This window comes from Helianthus annuus, chromosome 5, assembly GCF_002127325.2.
Source record: "Helianthus annuus cultivar XRQ/B chromosome 5, HanXRQr2.0-SUNRISE, whole genome shotgun sequence".
NCBI classification, from domain to species: Eukaryota; Viridiplantae; Streptophyta; class Magnoliopsida; order Asterales; family Asteraceae; genus Helianthus; species Helianthus annuus.
This window is the reverse complement of record NC_035437.2, coordinates 84,119,882-84,143,494: the sequence shown is the minus strand read 5'-3', so window position 1 is coordinate 84,143,494 and position 23,613 is coordinate 84,119,882. Positions and strand designations below refer to the sequence as shown.

General features: G+C 39.9%; 1 long non-coding RNA gene across 6 annotated transcripts; it reads left to right on the top strand.

Annotated features, from left to right (window-relative positions):
- Positions 1-212: 212 nt before the first annotated feature.
- Positions 213-3,350, top strand: LOC118492278. Of its 6 annotated transcripts, none has more exons than XR_004892942.1 (7): positions 213-417; positions 602-757; positions 1,010-1,058; positions 1,352-1,574; positions 1,764-1,908; positions 2,199-2,280; positions 2,410-3,346. It is a non-coding gene; the product is annotated as an uncharacterized LOC118492278 (long non-coding RNA). The 6 variants fall into 6 exon arrangements; XR_004892940.1 differs by having other exon boundaries at positions 581-757; XR_004892939.1 differs by having other exon boundaries at positions 213-757; positions 2,410-2,533; positions 2,611-3,345.
- The last annotated feature ends 20,263 nt before the right edge of the window (positions 3,351-23,613 follow it).

Here is a 23,613-nt window from a genome sequence, read left to right as displayed (position 1 = left end):
ATATTTCACCAAATATATATATATATATATATATATATTATATATAATAAATGAATAAAATATGGGACACATGGCGCAATATTAGGGCTTCTTAGATGTGGTTTTGGCGGGAAACTGGATGGGTCTTTTTTTATTAATAGGTTATACGGGATCCAGATTTTGACCCGAGTATATATTGCTTCTAAAAGTCCAAAATCATTTGTTCCTTTCATTCAACAACTGACAGAACTCCTTTTCTCTATCGTCACTTTCAAAACCCTAGCGCCGCAGACACATTTTCTTCAAAAAGAATCAACATTAAACAACGATTTCACATACGATTATGTTCTATCATTAACAAGATTGTCATCGATATATCATTTACCAGATTTTCACTCTCAAAACTCTATATTTCAATCTAAAGAAACTGAGCATAAGGTATGTTTTCTTCTCCATCCTTACTGTTGTAACTTGAAATTCCTCTGATGATTCTATGATGTTCATCTGAAACATTTTAAAAAGTGATTTTGTGATGATTATTGGTTTTAGAAAACGTTGATTCGAATCTTATTAACATCATCGTTCTTCTTATTTCTTTTAGATCCGGTCATAAAATTTGCAGGTATGATGTTTGTGTTCTATGTTTATGTGTTCATCATTTATCCGGTCATAAAACCCTAATGTAATAACAACCGAATAGCCCATTAGTTATTTTTACCACCGCAGTCGCAAGCATTCAGGTCAAGCTTCGCCGGAGTCGATCGAACTCCAGTTCAAGGTAAGTATTATATCAATTCAACCGTTTTATTTATTCCGAGAAAAGCCGTATAGTTTTAGTCTAGATTGTAAACTGTAATATGTAAAAAAGAATCTTGAATTTATATGTGGGCGGGCGACTGCTAGGCTCTCAATTAGGGAAGATGATAAATTCAAAAAAAGAATTTTGAATTTTATACTTTAGAATAAATTGATTGAAATATGTGTGAACTCAAACTTGATTTGTTATAACAAAACCATTCTTATATTGCAGATCTAGCAATGACCACCGAAGGATTTCATTTGTAGGATTGGCACTATATGTAAGCTTTTGATTCTTTTTAATTCTAGGGCTCCTTTTGATTTTAGGGATGTTGGTTTTAATTTGTTGTAAAACTTTTTGCCAAAAAAAGAAATTGATTGACTAGATGTAGATCTGAATCATACAAGCATAAGAATTTTTGGTAGGAACTTTTAAGCTGTTCACTTATATCATATGGAAAACTGCACCACATGTATTGTTGTTTAAGTGCCAAATATCAAATCTACCGAAATCTTTTCTCTTTCGAAATATTTATATTTTACGAAAACCTTTACCTTCATGTATTACATATAGGGTGCGGCAACGACTTGCTATGTTAGCAGTGCACCCGAACCTAAAAGGGGTGAGCGGGAAATACTTTCAGGACTGCAATGAATACGCAGCAGGCAACTTTGCAACGGATTATGAATTGGTGAAGAAGCTCTGGGACTACAGTCAAAACTTGGTCAACTCTCTTCAACACTCCTGATGTTGTTTTCTCCTTCTGATGCGGTCCACTTTATGTTTTATTTGGAATGTATGAAGGGTTACTTAGTATCTTTTTTTCTTTTGAATCACACTACCGCCCGCTTTTAATTCATTTTTCATTTTCCCGCCCAAACTACCGTCCGCTTTTTTGTGTGCTGATAATTACCTAAATAGGCATCTTATGAACCTTTTTGTTGTTGATCATGACCTAAATAGGCTTTTCGTGTTCGACTTGCAGGAACGTCCAGATAACTAGCGAGGCAACACAGTCCGTGCCCAAACTATATTTGCAAAAGTTGCTTCCATCATTTCAAAGTCTTTGCTGATCTCTATTATTGTCACTTCATGGTTGGGATTCTGGAATGCACAATGGGGCTCTTGAGGTACTTTTTCTTTACCTGCTTTTTTTATCTTATAACTGTTCTCCTGCTCTAACTTAGCATTAGCTGATTAAGCTCTCTTCCAATGTGTAATATATCTTATTTACGCGATCACTGTCATGCCAAGCTCAAGAGTTTAAACATCCTTAAAAGATAAGTTTAGTTTTCTTGAGCTAGCATCAACTATTAAACAATTTTTATAGTTATGCATTGTTCTTAGGGTTCTTTTTTTATTAGAATACGCGTTGCACTTTTTATTAGTTTTGCTGAGTGAATATGTTGTATTGGTTCAGGGTAGGACCTTGAAGTGTTCGCTTTTTGAATCTATAATAGAGAGACATGTAATTTCTCTAATTAGGGAGGTTAACGAGTTAGGTAAGCACACAATTTTATAACTTATAAGTTCATGATCATGTTCTACTAAAAATTAGTCAATTACCAACACTATATGCTCACAATCACGATACAAAATATCCTAACACTACTTTCCTGACCTTCTTATAGATTCGTGTATGATGAAAGGTGTGGTGAATACATGTATTATGAATACCGACTTGCAGATTAGGAAAAGGTTCAGGGGAAATATGGGGAGTCCAAGTACCATATACGTCTCAAGTACCATATACTGGTTTGTGCAATGGCCTTAAATAATAAAACTTTTATAAATTGCAGGTCCATCTTGCTTTACACCCTTACAAATTGTAGGTCCTTGGAGAACAATATTCTAAACGGGTCCATTTCTGCTGGTTTGTGGCAGAACAAGTCATTTAGTATAGCCTCAATACTTCTACCATAAGAAATAAGGCATGATATAATTTCACTTCTGTATAGAGTTAAAGTTAATAACTTCAAATTTTGACTCTTGAAAGCCAAGAGTCAAACCTTAGTTTCATTATTTTTACTAATGTAAAGTTTTATTGCTTATATATTAACTGTTATTTTACACAGAGATTACCAAAATAACTCCATTTTAGACATCAATGGAAAATTAAAGTCCACATGTAAATGCCAGCCTAAGGTATGGTGTCTTCCTGTGCTTCTTTAGTGAGATGTATGAGTAGAGTTGGGAAGATGTGTTAGTCGGGCTGGTTCGACAAGGTCGGGTTGGCCAAGAAACCCTTTTTACCAATATTTAGTAAATAACTAATGTATTACATATGTTTACAAAACAATATTATGCCAATAATTTTAAACCTTTAGTTTTGTCCATTTCAGAATAGAGATGAAAAGTAAACCTAATTCAACCCTTTATTGTTAAACGGGTCAAAACTGCATGTGAATAATTCTAAAGTATGCAAATAATCTTAAAGTTCAGTGGTGTTATACCCATGATTTTGAACTTGAAAAGCATGTGAATAATCTTAAAGCCTCAAATTTCCATTGGTTTGACTTTGTATACGAGTCAGGTGGGGTTGACTAAAACTATGTGGCATTGATATTGTATATGTACCCAAACTTGATGAGTATCCTAATCACAAGACTAGGGTTATACAGGATAAGAATAGGGTTATATAAATAGTTGATATAGTGTTTATATTAAGTTCATTTTTCCCTACCTGAAACAAACTGGTCGTTTATGTAATTTTTATTAATTCTACAAATCTTATTTAGTTGCACTAAGCCTTTTTTTGGACATTTAATAAAAGTTGTGTAAGTTATGACCCCTTCTTTTGAGATAAAAAGTTAACCTAAATCAACTAATATATTTACGAGATGGGTCGAAAGTACTAATTACATATGGAGACATCTATAACTTGGGCCGAAAATTCTTCAAGTTCGTTCTTAGCCAGATCGGCTAGGAAAGTCTTGGAGAGAGTTGTGTACTATTTTTTACGAGTAAGCGTATGACTGGTTGAATTGGGTCAAACTCACACTCTTAGCATTTTTTTGTTGGTGTATTAGTGTATTGTACATTTATGAGAAGTGTACAACAGATAAGTGCACCAGGGGTTGTGGCATGTGAAGCGAGTTTATAATCATTTTATTAGTTTTTTTCGTTTTGGCGTAAACAGATCAACTCAGCACAATGTAAGACAAGTGTGGACTATTCTTTAGGGGAGTATACGTATGATGATAAAAAATAAGTAATAGCTTTTTTTTGTTCTCTAATTGAATTGTACAAAGGCATTCAACTATGAGGTCCGCAACCTCATTTTTCATTTTTCAATTTCGTTTGCTTTTGGCTTTATCTAATAAAGATTTTGTTGATCGTTTATATTTATGCCCGAAAAGTAAGTGTTTTTAATTATTTTTGTCTGATCAACAGATTAACGATTAATCTTAGTAGCTTTCTCATATGTTCGTTTATTTTCTATTTGGTCAAGTATGTCATATATTCACGTGGTTTCTTATGTTATTAGTAATGAAAATTGGGCCTTTAATGTTATAAAATTACTGGGCCGTGTATGCATTTATGAATGACATTATTTACTTAAGTTGTTAAGACATTTTTTAATTTATTATTGTATTAACCATTAATCAATGTTGTGTAAAAGTTTAATGAAATAATATGTTACATTTTAGTAAAAACACATGTTTATTAACTAATAAAAATAAACATCCCGGGAAGCAGTCCCGGGTGATAACCTAGTATATATATATATATATATATATGTAATCTTGTATCTTTTGAGTTGTATCATCGGGTCTTGTCCTCTTGATTTCATGTCTTGTATGAATAAATTGTATAATTGTATTTTCATCAATTATATGTCATTGGGCCGAGCCCATGTCTTAATGTTATTGGGCCTAGCCCATGAATTTATGCTATTAGGCCTAGCCCATGAATTTATGTTATTGGGCCATAATATTATTGGGCCTAAATATAATTGGGCCTTAGCCCATTTGTTTTGATATTGGGCTTAGCCCAAGTATTTTGATAAGCCCATTTGTAAATATAAGCCCATTTATAAAAATAAGCCTATTGTAAATATAAGCCTATTTATAAAAATAAGCCCATTTGTAAATATAAGCTCATTTATGAAGATAAGCCCATTTGTAAATATAAGCCCATTTATAAAAATAAGCCCATTTGTAAATATAAGCCTATTTATAAAAATAAGCCCTTTTTTTAAATATAAGCCCGTTTATAAAACATCTTTCATTTTATAAAAATCACCATACATGGAGTTTTTAGTTAAATAGAATAAGATTCTAAAATTTCGACTTTTGTTAACGGTAATATATATATATATATATATATATATATATATATATATATATATATATATATATATATATATATATATATATATATATATATATATATATATATATATATATATATATATATATATATATATATATATATATATATATATATATATCCGCGTCAAAAGATCGCCTAAGTGTCGTAGTAACTCCTCGGAATGGCGATATGTTTATAGATTCGCCCGTCGTCCTATTTGACCATAAGTTGTGTCCGAAGGCTCGCAATGTCCGTAAGTTGTTTTTAAGGCGTATTTACATGTAGTCTTGTAAGACTTTAGTCGAAATGTACATTGTGTTTATTTGTACCATTGTATTTAAGTTCCTAGTTATCATACATATAACTAATACAAACCAATAACACATAGCACATAAGTTGTTAAGTTAACTAAATATATATTTTCTCAAAAATATATATTTATATCAAAATTTGTTTTTGTAAAAACTATTCTTTAAAATCTTTTTAATCTAGTAAAGATTTTGTAAATGTTGCGACCTACAAATGTTCTTATATTTGTTAGACACTTTGGTCTTTGTAAATGACTTGAGTACAAGTCTTCTGTCTTGAATGTGTGTAAGACTTGTATGTCTTTGTTGTTCGTTGAACTGTGTATTAGTTGTTAGACACTTCTAGTTTTAACAAACTTTTTTATAAAAACCCATCTTGTATGTTTCTTTTTATAACTTTATAAAAGTATTATTTTTAGTGAAAAACCTTATATACTTTAACAAAATCAAAGATTATGATCATCCATCTAAACATTTATGTTTAACAAAATCCTTAAACATTTTCATGTACACTTGTTAGATTATGTTTTTAAACATCATCTAACAAGTTATTTGTATGCTAATCATCAAAACTAGATCAAATATGCAAGTAATCATCTTTAAATCACAACATAAACACACTTTTATATCATGATTATTATTTTGCTTCTTTGCATTTTCATATTATTTTGTATGATTATTTAGTTTATTACATGTTCTTTAAACAAATAGTGCATAAATAAGTATGAAAAAGAGATTTTAGAAGCTTACTTCTAGCACTAATGGCTAGGGATGATCTTGATGATGATTAAAGAAAAGAAAAAGTGTGGATCTTGGTGTTTGGAAGCTATGGAATGGATGGAATGGCTTGCTTCTTCTTGTTGTTGCTTTAGATCATCTTAAGTAACTTCAAGCTCCATTTTGATCATAAAAAAGTGTTAAGAAGATGAATGTGATTTTGGTGGGTGTTCTTGGCTAGGATATGAAGGTTGAGAGAGTTTCTTAACTATGTGAAAATAAGGTGTAAAGTAAGATGAAGTGCTTTAGTGATTATGGATCAAATGTTATAAGTCTTTCACTAACTTCACCAACCTGTGCAATTTGCAACACCTTAGTAATATCTAAGATATTTATGGGAACAATGGAAAAAAAGTGGGTCCCACATGGGTAAGTTGCAACTTGTTTCCTTAGGTAAAAATGTTAGTTTTTGAGATGTTATGTTAGGAATACTTGTATAACCCCTCAATCGGTTATGGTTATGGTTATGAAGCTTTGGTTAACCGAAATCAAACCGAAGTTGTGATGTTAACTTTATATAATAGATTTGTGTTTTACAAAACCATATAGACGGTTTTTACTAAGATAAAAGTATGTTTGTAATAAAATGATCTTCATGTAGATGTCATTTATTTTGATAAAGAACTAAGGTGTTATGGCCATAATTGTTTTTGTTTGAGAATTACCTTATTAAAAAGAACTCTAAATCGGTAGTTTAACCAAAAAGTTTAGTCTTCGTTATCTTATAAAATAGGCTCAAGCTAAGTTCAAACCATGCATAACCCTATTTATTTCAAACCTTTCTTGGTTACTTAACCGAAATTAACCAAAACCGAACCATAACCGACTTCATAACCGATTAACCATAATCGAAGTTTGGTTATGGTTATGGTTACCAAAACTCCATAACCGAACTAGCGGTTATGGTTATGGTTAATAGTAAAAACCGACCCAACCCGACCGATGCACACCCCTACTTGTATGTTCAAGTGTTTAAGTGATTAGAGAGTATTAGGTGGCCATTACTAGACCATAATGATCCAATTAACACTAGATGGTCATTAAAAAAAGATCTGATATTGTTTGGATATTCGTTTCGAATTGTTTCCGTTAGACGTTATTTGAACGCTAAGTTGTGTAACTTGTGTGAATTGATGTAGTTATTGGTTCGGATGATACCCGAAGGTATCCTCATAAGAATTCTATGTTAAACAACATTCTTACATATTGCAAAAATATTAAAAAGTTGATTTCTGCAGAATTTCTACGGAAAAGTGTTGAAAATTGTCGCTTTTAGTGCTTTTCGGGCAGTTTTTAGTGTTATCGGTCTTCGGGAAGGTTTTAAATCAAACCCTTGCATTCCTAGTTAGGGTTTAATGTATATTAGACGTTGGACTTTCGTCTGAGTCCTAAAGATGTCATTTAGATGCTTTCTGCGGATCCTGCGTTTTCGTCAGAATACTAGTTTACTAGGTGCTTTTCTAGTAGTTTCGATGCATTGTTTAAACTGTTTCAAATGTACTTAATAAAAATGAATCATATGCATCCTAAGTAAGTATTCCATGAGTATTCTATGTGTATGCCATGAAATACGCAGTTCAAGTGTTCAAAATGCATAAAAATGTAGCTAAAATGAGTACTTTAAGTGTAAGAAAGTTACCGAAAAGTGGCAGTTGTCACATTCTCCCCCTGTTATTGAGAATTTCATCCCGAAATTCAAGCTGAGTCATCCTTTGCAGGAGTATTCTCAAACAAGCGGGGGTATTTTGGTTTTGATTTGATCTGCACGTTCCCAAGTATATTTGGGTCCGTGTCGAGAGTTCCAACGAATTTTTACTAATATGTTATGACTCCTTCGTGTTTTCTGGACCTTCCGGTCCATGACCTTATCAGGTGCTCTGTGAATTGGAGTTTGTCATCAATGTGAATCTCATCCTCCGGGATGATAACTGTTTCTTGCGTTGGACTCTTCTTGAGATTCGACACATAAAATGTGTCGTGCACACTGCTTAGTTCGTCTGGTAACTTCAACTTGTAGGCAACGGTGCTAATCTTTTCCAAGATTTCAAATGGTCCTACATATCGTGGGTTAAGCTTCCCACGCTTACAAAATCTTGCTACGCCCTTCCAAGGTGAGACTTTCAACAAGACCTTGTGTCCGACCTCGAAAGATAATGGCTTCCGTCTCTTGTGTGCGTAGCTCTTTTGTCGATCGCGAGCCGTCTTGATACGGTCTCTGATCTGAAAGATTTTATCCGTGGTCTCTTGGACTAACTCCGGACCAATTAGTTGTTTATCGCCCGCTTCCGCCCAACATAGCGGAGAGCGACACTTTCGACCATAAAGAGCTTCGAACGGTTCAGCTTATGTGCTTGTATGGTAGCTGTTGTTGTAGGAAAACTCAACCAAAGGTAAATGAGTATCCCAGTTGCCTCCCAAATCCATAACACATGCACGAAGCATATCTTCGAGTGTTTGGATTGTCCGTTCGCTCTGGCCGTCAGTTTGTGGATGAAAGATCGTGCTTAGATTTAAATGAGATCCAAAGGCCTCTTGAAATGACTTCTAAATTCGTGAAATGAAGCGACCGTCTTGGTCTGGGATGATTGAAATAGGCACTCCATGATGAGCCACTATTTATTTGAGATAGAGTTCTGCTAGTTTCTCTATGCTATCCTTCTCCCAAATCAGCAAGAAGTGTGCGGACTTTGTCAATCTATCGACGATTACCCATATCATGTCGTGGCCTCTTGAGGACCTGGTAACTTCGTAACGAAGATGATCGATATTTGTTCCCATTTCCAGACGGGAATCTCAGGTTGTTGTAGTAAACCCAAGGGTTTCTAATATTCTGCCTTGACCATTGCGCAGGTCAAGCATTCCCGACATAAGTCGCAATATCCTTTTTGAGGTTAGGCCACCAATAGTACTCTTTCAAGTCTTGGGCCTATGTGCTTCCTCAAAATAACATCTCGAAGGCCGCCAAAGAGTGGAACTCAAATTCTACCCACAGAGTATAACGTTCCATCTTCTTTCAGTACTAGTTGTTTTTCTGTGAATCAAAGTGTTTCTACTCGAATATGTTCTTCATTGAGCGCTTCTTGTTGTGCATCATGAATTCGTGTGGTAAGATCCGTGTGAATCGTCATCTCTAATGCTCGAACTCTCAAAGTTCTAACTCGTTCCTTGCGGCTCAAGGCGTCTGCTACAACGTTCGCCTTGCCCGGATGGTAGTTTATTTCACAATCATAGTCATTCAGCAATTCAATCCAATGTCGCTGACGCATATTTAGTTCTTTTTGATTGAATATGTGCTGAAGACTTTTATGATCCGTGAAAATCGTACACTGAGTACCATATAAGTAATGTCGCCATATTTTCAAAGCGAATACCACTTCGCCTAACTCGAGCTCGTGAGTGGTATAGTTTTTTTTAAGTGAACTTTTAGTTGACGCGATGCGTACGAGATAACTTTCTCCCGTTGCATAAGTACGCAACCCAATCCTTGATGCGAAGCATCACAATATACTACAAAGTCATCGGTACCATCGGGTGATGATAAGATTGGTGCATCGCACAACTTATCCTTGAGAAATTGAAATGATTCTTCTTGTTTCTCGATTGGGTGAGGGAGGTTAGCAGTTTAGAAATTTTAGAAAAATTCTCTATAAATCTCCGATAGTACCCCGCTAATATCAAGAGTTGTCGGACTTCAGTTGGAGTCTTGGGTGCTTCCCAGTTCTTAATTGTTTTGATCTTCAAGGTGTCTACTTGAATGCCTTTCTCGTTCACTATATGCCCGAGAAATTGTACTTCACGAATCCAAAACTCGTATTTGGAAAATTTTACGTATAGCGTCTCCTTCTTGAGTAGTTCTAAAATGGTTCTTAAATGTTGTTCGTGCTCGTCGGCCGATCGTGAGTATATTAAAGTGTCGTCAATGAACACTATGACGAATTTGTTAAGATACGGTTGTCGTTAATGAACACTATGATGAATTTGTCAAGGTACGGCTGGCACGCATGGTTCATTAAATCCATGAAGACCGCTGGTTCATTCGTTAAACCAAAGAGCATAACAAGAAACTCGTAATGACCATAACGAGTTTGAAAAGCCGTCCTTGGTATGCCTTCCTCTTGTATTCGTAACTTATGATTCCCCGATCGTAAGTCTGTCTTGGTGTAGAAGCTTGAACTTTGCAATTGATCGAATAAGTCATCAATCCTCGGTAGTGGATACCGATCCTTGATGGTGAGTTTATTCAACTCTATGTACTCTATGCACATTCTAAACGTTCAGTCCTTCTTCTTTACAAATCGGACTAGAGCTCCCCAAGGTGAGTAGCTTGGCCTAGTGAATACGTTATCCAACAACTCTTGAAGCTATATGGATAATTCTTGCATTTTAGAAGGTGCTAATCGATGTGGAGATTTGGCTACGGGTGCAGTTCCCTGTACCAAGTCGCTATGAAACTCGATTTGTCGATATGGTTATAGTCCCGACAAGTCTTTAGGAAACCCTTTTACCACTTGAATATCTGCCAGCTTCGGCCCAACGGCCTTCTTGTCGACAACATGTGCTAGAAAGGCAACACAACCTTTCTTTAAGCACTTCTGTGCCTTCATGCAATTGATGATCCGCAATGGTGTGTCGTGCTTCTCTCCATGAATAACAAGTGTCTCTTTGTTCAGTAGTGGTAGGCGAATGACCTTTTCATGTCAAAAGACTTCGGCTTGGTTATCGGATAACCAATCCATGCCAACCACTACGTCGAAACTACCCAACTCAACGGGTAAGAGATCGATATTGAATTTTCGCTCGCCAAGTTCCAAGGAACATTCTCGAAAAACTTCCCCTGACTCGACTAGTTTACCGTATGTTGATTCTATAGAATGAGGGGACGTCTAGCTTACTTAGCTCGTGGCCAAGTACATTTGGAATTCTGTGTGGCGAGTACTTCACTGTATAGTTTTAGGAACCGTTTGTTTAAATGTACGATAACCCAATCCATATGTTTAGATGTAGGACAACCCAATCCATATGTTTAGATGTAGGATAACCCAATCCATGTATTGTCACACCCCCAAAATCCACCTGCGGATAACACCCGCTTCGAGGGCGTGACTGACCAGGATCCAGCCACTGTGTTATATCGAATAATTAAGTTGATAACAAAAGTAATACTTACTAACCATAGGATTAGCAAATATCAAGTTCAGAGTTTAAGGTTTTAAGTTCAAACAGTTAATAAGTAGCGGAAGCAAAAGTAAAGTAGTTTAGACAAAGTTCATATTTCAAAAATAAGGTAACACCCAACACAAGGGTGAACAGACACTACACATTCCCAAGCTGCAAGCTCCTTCGTCACTGGTTACCTGCAAAGCATGCAGTAAGGGGTCAACAATAATGCTGAGTGAGTTCATTAGTTGTCCAGTTTTTAATTACCAAAAACTTTGTTTCACCGGTTAATTTATCCGTTTATACATGCCCTGGGGAGCTACCCCAAAAGTTAGCGACTAAACTGTTTTCCAATACCGAACACTAGGTAACCGTTGCGTATCCGCAGGATGCCCCGATGTCAATGTTCTATCATCATTGACGGATTTCTGAGTACATTAGTTCACGACCGTCCCAAACCAGGGCACGATGTGAGGCTGGTAAACACCTAAATAGCGCTATCAACTAATAACCCGCTCGCCTAACCCGGCGACTAATCGGTATTTGTAGTAGGGACTTGAGTGATAGAGTTTCGTTTAGTGTCGTTAGTTGCAATCCGTATAAACAGTAATTAACCAAAAGGTTTCCCAATACCCGGGAAGGAAAAGTAAGTTTTGTTCCCAATAACTAGGGAAGGTATGTAAATGGTATCCCCTTTGACCAGGGGATAGGGTTGTTAGTCTCGTGTCCCAAACCACCGGGACGCATGCTTTTAAGTTGTGAACTCACCTTGGGTTGCTCGGTAGGTTTAGGTCACTTGTCAATCACGTTGGTCACCACGTCCTAACATGGTTACCGGTATAGGTCAGGTTCGGTGCACAAGCATTCACGTAAAACACATACATGCATACAAGTAAATAGTCATGGGGTTATTGGGCCGGCCCTAACAGTAACACAGTCAAACAGAACACATCAACACATAGTCCACTTAACAGATAGCCCAAGTTAACACAGAATGGCCCAATAACCAGAATGGACAGCCCACTCGCAACCAGCTGGTCTCGAGTCGCAACCAGGTGGTCTCGGCTTGTCACGCTGTGGTTGCGAGTCGTAACCGTGGTCTCGAGTCATCACGTTTTGGTTGCGAGTCGCAACGGCGTGATCTCGAGTCGCAATCTCGTGGTTTCGAGTAGTCATGCAGTGGTTGCGAGTCGTAACTGCGTGGTCTCGAGTTGTCATGCCTTGGTTGCGAGTCGCAACGGCGCAGTTGCGAGTCGGAATGCTGTCATTTTCATGTACACGTGATGATGCAGATATGACAGTCCAAATTGTACCAAGAATTCAGGCCCATTTTAGGAAACAACCAATAATATTTCACTAACACTTTGCCTAATCTGAATGCTAGTAAAGATGGATCAAACTTTGCCATTTTTAAAACCTTCAAACCATATTCAAACAAGTTCTTCTTATGTTCATAGTTTTTCTAGGGTTTTCATGCCAACATAAACACATATTTATGAACCGAAAATCACATATTTTGACAAGATCATGATGCTAAACAAGAAAACATACATTATATAGCCGAAAATCTTATGCTAAACATCATCATTCTTGCAAGAAACAAAGAAGCATAGTGTAGTTGGCTATGAACACTTGTAAACTACCAATATCATGTCATTTTAGTCATGTTAACACATATTCACAAACTTTACAAAACAACCTAATAATCATGCATAAACTACTAACCAACCATTTCTTAGTTCATACAACATACATACATCTTAAACACAAAAGAAAACACTAACCGGTTATGAAAAGGGGGAGCCGAAAACAAAGAGAAGAGAATGAGAGAAGATGAAGTGTCCGAGTGATCCGAGCTTGACCGAGTCCTTGTCCGAGATCCTTGCTTGAACCGAAAAGGGGAGAAGAGTGGTGTTGTTGTGTGGGGTTTCTTGTTGAGGGAAAAATAAGAGAAGTGTGTTGGTGTAACAAATGAGGGGAAATGAGGGAAGTGGGGAAGGTGAGGTATATATACAAGGGGTGTTTCGGGTTGGGCTTGGGGGTTTCGGCCCAAACCGGTTTCGGCTCAACGGCCCACTCGAGACCGAGTGGCCCACTCGCAACCGCCCGGTTGCGAGTCATGGTCTCGGGTCGTGGTTCCGGCTCTCATACATATATATATATAATACATACATACATCACATATCATGCAAAAATCACGTTTCCATTTAATGTTTCCATTTAATAATATTTATATACACACGAAATATTACAAGGTGATCGTTCGGAAAAAACCTCGAGTGTCACATTATCCCCAAGTTTTAAGAACTTTCGTCCCGAAAGTTGAAGCAGCCACTGCCAAGCTAGCGTGTTTCAACGGGGTGTCACATCATCCCCCCGTTGGTTTGGAATTTCGTCCCGAAATTCGGTTGTAGCTTCAGTGCTAGGGTTTTCGTTTGGGAATAACTGGGGATACTTGGACTTCATCTGGTCCTCCCGCTCCCAGGTAAACTCTGGGCCGCGCCGTGAGTTCCAACGAACTCGCACAAGGGGTATCTGGCTACGTTTGAGGGTTTTGATCTCTCGATCCGTGATCTCAATCGGTTCCTCAGTAAAGTGTAGCTGTTCATCAATCGTCAGTTCCTTAAAAGGAATCACAAGTGTTTCATCCGACAAACACTTCTTCAGGTTAGATACGTGAAAAACGTTGTGCACTGCACTCAGCTCTGCAGGCAGGTTCAATCTATAAGCAACCTTACCGACTTTCTCGGTAATTTCGAATGGTCCAACATACCGTGGATTCAGCTTGCCTCGTTTACCAAAACGAACCACACCCTTCCAGGGTGAGACTTTAAGTAGAACCCGGTCCCCGACCTGGAATTCTAACGGTTTCCTACGCTTATCGGCGTAGCTTTTCTGACGGTCACGAGCTGCCGCCATGCGTTGCCTGATTTGGGAAATCTTTTCTGTTGTATCTACCACTAGTTCTGGGCCTGTGAGTTGATTATCACCAACTTCCGCCCAGCAGAGAGGTGATCGGCATTTACGACCGTACAATGCCTCAAAAGGTGCCGCCTGAATGCTAGTGTGGTAGCTGTTATTGTAGGAGAATTCCACCAGCGGTAGATGCTTCTCCCAGTTCTTGCCAAAATCGATCACACATGCTCTAAGCATGTCTTCCAGGGTTTGGATGGTGCGTTCGGACTGTCCATCCGTTTGTGGGTGGTACGCGGTGCTCATATCCAAACGTGAGCCAAAGGATTTGTGCATAGCTTCCCACAACTCGGAAGTAAAACGAGCGTCTCGGTCAGAAATAATAGAAGTTGGCACCCCGTGCCTGGAGACTACTTCCTTCAAATAGATTTCTGCCAAGGTAGAAAACTTGTCCGTTTCCTTAATGGCCAGAAAGTGTGCAGACTTAGTCAATCGATCTACTATTACCCAAATAGTATCATTCCCGCGTTGAGATCTAGGTAATCCTGTGACAAAATCCATGGAAATTTGCTCCCATTTCCATTTCGGGATTTCGGGTTGCTGTAGTAGGCCTGCTGGTTTCTGATACTCGATCTTGACTCTTGCACAGGTCAAACATTTGCCAACGTAGGCTGCTATGTGGGCTTTCATGCCAGGCCACCAGTACGTGGTCCTTAAGTCGTGGTACATCTTATCTGAACCAGGATGTACTGAATAACGGGACCTATGGGCTTCGTCCATCACAAGCTCTCGTAAATCTCCGTAAAGTGGGACCCAAATGCGCCCTGCCACATAGTAGGCGCCGTCTTCTTTCTGTTCTAGTTGCTGTCTCGATCCCCGCAGGGACTCAGCCCTGATGTTTTCCGGTTTCAGAGCTTCAATCTGAGCATTTCGAATCTGGGTAGGGAGACTAGACTGGATGGTAAGTTGTAATGCTCGCACACGCTTTGGTACAGTGTCTTTCCGGCTGAGGGCGTCTGCCACAACATTGGCCTTGCCCGGATGATACTTGATGGCGCATTCGTAATCATTCAAAAGTTCAACCCAACGGCGTTGTCGCATGTTTAATTCCTTTTGCTTGAAGATATGCTCGAGGCTCCTGTGATCGGTGTAAATGGTGCACTTGGTACCGTACAGGTAATGTCTCCATATCTTAAGCGCAAATATCACTGCTCCCAGTTCCAAATCATGCGTTGTGTAGTTCCTTTCGTGGGTCTTAAGTTGTCGAGAGGCGTAAGCAATAACTTTCTCGCGTTGCATCAGCACGCAACCGAGCCCATGAATAGACGCATCGCAGTAGACCACAAAGTCGTCAGTGCCTTCAGGTAACGAGAGAATAGGAGCACTGCAGAGGTTATCCTTAAGCCTCTGAAAAGCAGATTCTTGTGCTCCATTCCACTTGTAGGTGACGCCTTTCTGAGTGAGCGTAGTGAGGGGTTGTGCAATCTTTGAGAATCCCTGAATGAATCTGCGGTAGTAACCTGCCAATCCCAAGAATTGGCGAACTTCAGTCGGAGTCTTAGGGGTAGGCCAATTCTTTATAGAGTCGATCTTAGCCGGGTCGACGTGGATTCCGTCCTTGTTAACCACGTGCCCAAGGAAATGGACTTCTCGAAGCCAGAAGTCGCATTTCGAGAACTTGGCGTACAGTTGCTCATTGCGAAGGAGTTCGAGGATAAGTCGTAGGTGCTGTTCATGCTCTTCCTGACTTTTCGAGTAGATCAAGATGTCGTCTATAAACACAATCACGAACTTGTCGAGGTAGGGTTTGCATACCCGGTTCATGAGATCCATGAATACCGCAGGCGCGTTGGTCATTCCGAAGGGCATAACGAGGAATTCATAATGACCATAACGAGTTCTAAATGCAGTCTTGGAAATATCTTCATTACGGACCCTTAACTGATGGTAGCCTGATCGCAAGTCAATCTTAGAATAGTAACTTGATCCTTGCAACTGATCGAATAGGTCGTCGATTCGCGGGAGAGGGTAACGATTCTTGATAGTAACCTTGTTCAACTCACGATAGTCAATGCACATTCGGAACGTGCCATCCTTCTTCTTAACAAAGAGTACCGGTGCTCCCCAGGGTGATGAACTAGGGCGGATAAATCCTTTATCCAATAGTTCTTGTAGTTGCGTCGAGAGTTCCTTCAATTCTGCGGGGGCTAGACGGTACGGTGCACGAGCTATGGGTGCCGCTCCGGGAGCTAGCTCGATTTGGAATTCGACCTGACGATGGGGAGGGAGTCCAGGTAATTCCTCAGGAAATACCTCGGGGTAGTCACGCACTACTGGAAAGTCTTCAATCCTCTTTTCCTTTTCCTGCGTGTTGGTAACAAGTGCTAAGATAGCGGTGTGCCCTTTTCGTAAGCACTTCTGGGCCTTCAGGAAAGAAATAACGCCGGAGATTTCTCCACTTTTGCCACCTTGTACAATGAGGGGTTTGCCAGAACGGCGAGGAATACGAACTGCTTTCTCCTGGCAGAGAATCTCAGCGCGATGCTTGGATAACCAATCCATACCAATAACGACGTCGAAGCTTCCAAGAGTAACAGGGAAAAGGTCGATACTAAATGTCTGACCAGACAACTCTAGTTTGCAGTCCTTGACAACATGTGAGGCCTCGATGTTTCTACCATTAGCTAACTCGACGACATGAGGAGAACTTAGTAACGAAAGCGGACGCTTAAGCTTCTTACTAATACGTAGGGATACATAACTAGCATCGGCACCGGAATCAAATAACACAGAAACATAACGATCATCGAGTAGGAACTTACCCGCCACGACATTGGGGTCATTCCTTGCTTCACCAGCTCCAATCACGAAAGCCCTTCCTCTAGCACCATTCCCAGCATTGTTGTTCTGATTGTTGTTCCCAGCTCCCTGATTATTGTTGCGGTTCTGATTCAGTTCAGGGCAATCCTTCTTAAAGTGCCCCTCAGCTCCACACTTAAAACAGGCCCGGTTGTTTCCCTGTTGCTGTTGCTGTTGGGGTTGTTGCTGATTCTGTCTTATTGGGAACTGGCTTCTACAATCCTTGGCGTCGTGCCCCATCTTGTGGCATCGCTGACACTGGCCCTTGTTACATGCCCCATTGTGGTGCTTGTTACACTTGTTGCACTTAGGGTAGCTTCCCCGGTAGCCACCCTGTTGCTGGGTGCCTTTGTTGTTTTCAGTTTTCCTTTGTTGTGCTGGGGCCTGAGTGGGGTTAACATCCTTGCTTTGATTTCCTTCCCACTTACGCTTGTTGTCACTAGAAGTTCCGACAGTAGCACTGATCCTTTTGGGCAACCTGCCCTCTTCCACGGCCTGATCAGTAAGTTTGTGAGCGAGTCGAACGATCGGCTGAATGGTAGTGTGGTTGGCTGAAGTTACATGGCTTCGAATCTCTGGAGCCAAACCCTTGATGTACAGTTCGATTCTTCGATACATAGGTCGAGACATGTTTGGGCAAAGAGCAGCATAGTCATTAGACAGTTTGGTGTAGGTCTCAATCTCCGACCCAACCATCTTGAGCTCATAGTACTCGTTCTCAAGCTTGTGGATGTCATCCCGGTGACAGTATTCATCCTTAATCATATCCTTGAAATCCTCCCACGCAGTAGCATTTGCAGTTTCCAATCCGAACATCTGAATCTGCGCCTTCCACCAAGAAAGCGCGCTTCCTTCGAGCGTAGCAGTAGCAAATTTCACCCAATTTGCAGTGGGACACTCGCAAACAGCAAAAACAGCTTCAATTTTCTCAATCCAATGCAGAAGACCTATGGCACCCTCAGTGCCGTTGAAAGGGAGAGGCTTGCAATCCATGAAAGTTTTGAAAGTACACACTGGTGGTTGCGCAGGTGCATGCTGACCTGTTTGTGAGAAGCGAAGCGTATAGGTTTAGAGGCGAAAAGTCGATGTGGCGGTAGGATCTAAACATCCTAAAACAACGAGCTTACCTATAGGGTGAGCTGCAAAAGCCGCAGCCACTGTGTTGAGCAGGTTAGTGAACTGAGCCTGCGTCATGTTAATGTTTCCTCTTCCGCGTCCACTCATTGTCTTCATAACCAGAAAACATAGTGTGAGTGTGATGTCGTAGTGTAGCGAGAATGAGATAGAAGAGAGAGGTGTATCTATCTAGTTTAGGCACACTAGTACGTATAGTAAATCAGGAAACATAAAGCAAACAAGTAAACACTGGTCCGAGCTATGAGGTCAAATGTGTTGAGCCTTGCACTTGGAGTGTAGTGTCGTCGCGAGTCACGGGTTATAGTCTGGTTTTCTCCAAAAAGATTTTCCCCTTTTTAAAACCAAGTTCACTATAACCAATGGCTCTGATACCAATCTGTCACACCCCCAAAATCCACCTGCGGATAACACCCGCTTCGAGGGCGTGACTGACCAGGATCCAGCCACTGTGTTATATCGAATAATTAAGTTGATAACAAAAGTAATACTTACTAACCATAGGATTAGCAAATATCAAGTTCAGAGTTTAAGGTTTTAAGTTCAAACAGTTAATAAGTAGCGGAAGCAAAAGTAAAGTAGTTTAGACAAAGTTCATATTTCAAAAATAAGGTAACACCCAACACAAGGGTGAACAGACACTACACATTCCCAAGCTGCAAGCTCCTTCGTCACTGGTTACCTGCAAAGCATGCAGTAAGGGGTCAACAATAATGCTGAGTGAGTTCATTAGTTGTCCAGTTTTTAATTACCAAAAACTTTGTTTCACCGGTTAATTTATCCGTTTATACATGCCCTGGGGAGCTACCCCAAAAGTTAGCGACTAAACTGTTTTCCAATACCGAACACTAGGTAACCGTTGCGTATCCGCAGGATGCCCCGATGTCAATGTTCTATCATCATTGACGGATTTCTGAGTACATTAGTTCACGACCGTCCCAAACCAGGGCACGATGTGAGGCTGGTAAACACCTAAATAGCGCTATCAACTAATAACCCGCTCGCCTAACCCGGCGACTAATCGGTATTTGTAGTAGGGACTTGAGTGATAGAGTTTCGTTTAGTGCCATTAGTTGCAATCCGTATAAACAGTAATTAACCAAAAGGTTTCCCAATACCCGGGAAGGAAAAGTAAGTTTTGTTCCCAATAACTAGGGAAGGTATGTAAATGGTATCCCCTTTGACCAGGGGATAGGGTTGTTAGTCTCGTGTCCCAAACCACCGGGACGCATGCTTTTAAGTTGTGAACTCACCTTGGGTTGCTCGGTAGGTTTAGGTCACTTGTCAATCACGTTGGTCACCACGTCCTAACATGGTTACCGGTATAGGTCAGGTTCGGTGCACAAGCATTCACGTAAAACACATACATGCATACAAGTAAATAGTCATGGGGTTATTGGGCCGGCCCTAACAGTAACACAGTCAAACAGAACACATCAACACATAGTCCACTTAACAGATAGCCCAAGTTAACACAGAATGGCCCAATAACCAGAATGGACAGCCCACTCGCAACCAGCTGGTCTCGAGTCGCAACCAGGTGGTCTCGGCTTGTCACGCTGTGGTTGCGAGTCGTAACCGTGGTCTCGAGTCATCACGTTTTGGTTGCGAGTCGCAACGGCGTGATCTCGAGTCGCAATCTCGTGGTTTCGAGTAGTCATGCAGTGGTTGCGAGTCGTAACTGCGTGGTCTCGAGTTGTCATGCCTTGGTTGCGAGTCGCAACGGCGCAGTTGCGAGTCGGAATGCTGTCATTTTCATGTACACGTGATGATGCAGATATGACAGTCCAAATTGTACCAAGAATTCAGGCCCATTTTAGGAAACAACCAATAATATTTCACTAACACTTTGCCTAATCTGAATGCTAGTAAAGATGGATCAAACTTTGCCATTTTTAAAACCTTCAAACCATATTCAAACAAGTTCTTCTTATGTTCATAGTTTTTCTAGGGTTTTCATGCCAACATAAACACATATTTATGAACCGAAAATCACATATTTTGACAAGATCATGATGCTAAACAAGAAAACATACATTATATAGCCGAAAATCTTATGCTAAACATCATCATTCTTGCAAGAAACAAAGAAGCATAGTGTAGTTGGCTATGAACACTTGTAAACTACCAATATCATGTCATTTTAGTCATGTTAACACATATTCACAAACTTTACAAAACAACCTAATAATCATGCATAAACTACTAACCAACCATTTCTTAGTTCATACAACATACATACATCTTAAACACAAAAGAAAACACTAACCGGTTATGAAAAGGGGGAGCCGAAAACAAAGAGAAGAGAATGAGAGAAGATGAAGTGTCCGAGTGATCCGAGCTTGACCGAGTCCTTGTCCGAGATCCTTGCTTGAACCGAAAAGGGGAGAAGAGTGGTGTTGTTGTGTGGGGTTTCTTGTTGAGGGAAAAATAAGAGAAGTGTGTTGGTGTAACAAATGAGGGGAAATGAGGGAAGTGGGGAAGGTGAGGTATATATACAAGGGGTGTTTCGGGTTGGGCTTGGGGGTTTCGGCCCAAACCGGTTTCGGCTAAACGGCCCACTCGAGACCGAGTGGCCCACTCGCAACCGCCCGGTTGCGAGTCATGGTCTCGGGTCGTGGTTCCGGCTCTCATACATATATATATATAATACATACATACATCACATATCATGCAAAAATCACGTTTCCATTTAATGTTTCCATTTAATAATATTTATATACACACGAAATATTACAAGGTGATCGTTCGGAAAAAACCTCGAGTGTCACATGTATTTAGATGTAGGATAACCTAATCCATATGTTTAGATGTAGGATAGCCCAATCCCTATGTTTTAGATGTAGGATAGCCCACTCCCTATGTTTAGTTGTAGGATAATCCTGTCCCTAATTGTAGCTTAGACAATCCCGTCACTAGCCATGAAACTCATTTCTCATGCATGAGTTTGATTGGTAAGAAAAGTGTCGGGTAACTACTGTTTGAGTGATCGAGGTAGGGTGGGATGATACGGTCATGCCTCGGATCCTAGAGGCTAAACCCTAAAGGTAGCATTCAATGTGTTTGCATTCGGGTGTTACCTAGTATGGAACAACCCTTGAGAGATCATGAAAGCCTCGTGTGTAACCAACAACATTGGCTCTAGTCATGATTGAGTTCTAGAATTTGTTTCCAACCTTCGAATTTCATGTAACAACCGGTGATTTACGGCTCTTAATTACGTGATTAACAGGTGATTAACATGATAATAAATAGTGTTTATAGCAAAAATTAACTTAATTAGGCCTTTGGAGTGCCTAGGAACGTCTATCCGACTTTACAGAGCGCGAACAGTGATTTGCGGAGAAACATGCTAAACGTTAAGCGTTAACGAAACGAAACCGTACGAAATACTGACAACGCCGACAAATACGGATTTTCTACGAATATTCTATATTCATGAAATTAATTTTTGTGAATTTATTGGGCTTCCGAACGACACAAAACCCAGACGCAAACGAAAAACATGGAAACGGTAACGCACCGACAATCAACGACGAAACTGACGCACCGGACTCGAATTTCATCTCGATATTAATATATTATGATATATTTGATTTCGTTTTCGAATTTTAATGCTCGTAGTTGAAACCGGATCAAAAAACGGATCAGAAACGGCAAACGAGGCATTTACGTGATTTTAACGAAACCGACGTACGAACGCGACAACGACGAATATCGACATTACTTTACACGTTTCTAAATCTAAAAATTTGGTTTACGGCGTTTCGGATAATTCGGGATGCAAAAACGGGTTCGTATGAATTGACAGGCCACTTTAAACGCGAGATTGGGCTTGTGGGCCTCGGGCCCAAGCCCAAAGCCCACCTCACATAACCTTAGTATATAAAGGGTCTAACTCTTGTTTTTAGTTCATTTTTGAACAAGCAGACAACAACAACACACACACGCCCTCAAATGCTCTCCCTCTCTCTCTCTCTCGGCAGTCCAGATCCGGCAACGAGGCCGGCGACGGCGAAATGGCTGCGGCGCCGCCGCAGGCAGTGATTATTCCGGCGACCATTTTTCGAGCTGACACCCCTACCCCCACTAAACCAAACATTCCCGACACGATGGCGGTGTCCGTTTTCAGAGATTCTGAGTCGTTTGGGCTCACGCGCAACTCCGGCGAAGTTCCGGTTGATATTCCGGCAAGCTTATTTTGGAGTTTTACCTCCGTGCATGCGTAGTTTGGCCAACTAGGAGCATATCTGCTCATTTTCAGGACATTTTATTTTCCGGCAATTGTACCCCGGCGTCGATGACGATGTCGATGATATTGATGATGATGAAAATGACGGAGAAAGATGGTGGAGACGTGGTTGACGGCGGCGGAGGTGCTGTGGGGTTCAAGGAGGCGGTCAGAAAACAATAAGGGAGGTGCCGGCCACCACTCGCGGCGGCGGACGGCGGTGGTGGTGACGCTTACACTACAACGGAGATGGTGATCCAGGTTTAGTTCAATGTTCAAGGATTCCGTGGTTTGGTTCAGTCACTAGTAAAGCTCGGGTACAACAGGTTCTAGTTTTCGGTTTTGGGTTCGGGTCAAAGCTGGGCAAGCAAGGTCAACAGTTTGGTTCGGGTCAACCGGCTCGGGTCGGGTGTGAAGCGGTTCGGGTTGACTCGGTCAAACCGAGTCAACTCGGTCAAACTCGGTCAACCGAGTCAACTCAGTCAACGTAGCAAGTCAACTCAGCGGGTCAACCCGGTTGACTCGGTCAGCTCAGCCGGTCAACTCAGTTAGCGTTTCAACACGAGATTTGGTAAAGAAATTTTGTGACGCGAAATAAACATTTACACTAATTACAAGTTATTATTAACTCCGTGAAAACGAGCTTAATCCAAAATTAATCGCCGAATTACTAGTTAAAGTTATTTGGAGTTATTTACTTACCATATTGTTTATAAAATTGATTATACGTATACATGGTTTGATAAATTGTTGAATTTTGATAAAATGACGACAACTTGTGTTGTCGGGGCGTCCCAAAACAGAGGAAACTCTGTCCGTTTTGCGAGAAAATCCGAAAATAATTGCGTTTTATTATAACACAAAACAAATCAGAATATTACTTAAACAAGACGCAAATACATAATTTCTTTCTACGACACTTTATAACTTACAGTAAATGACGATTCGGAAAATTATTTACAACGATAAATATAGTTATTTTAAACTTCAAAATTCGACAATTCTTTTACAAGATTAATATAACTATTTGTGTTGTTTCAAACGCCGATAATACGACTTCCTTTATAAAAATAAATATAGTTTATGTATTTATTTCAAATACTAAACAACACAAATTCGTTTTATTACCGAATATAGTTTAT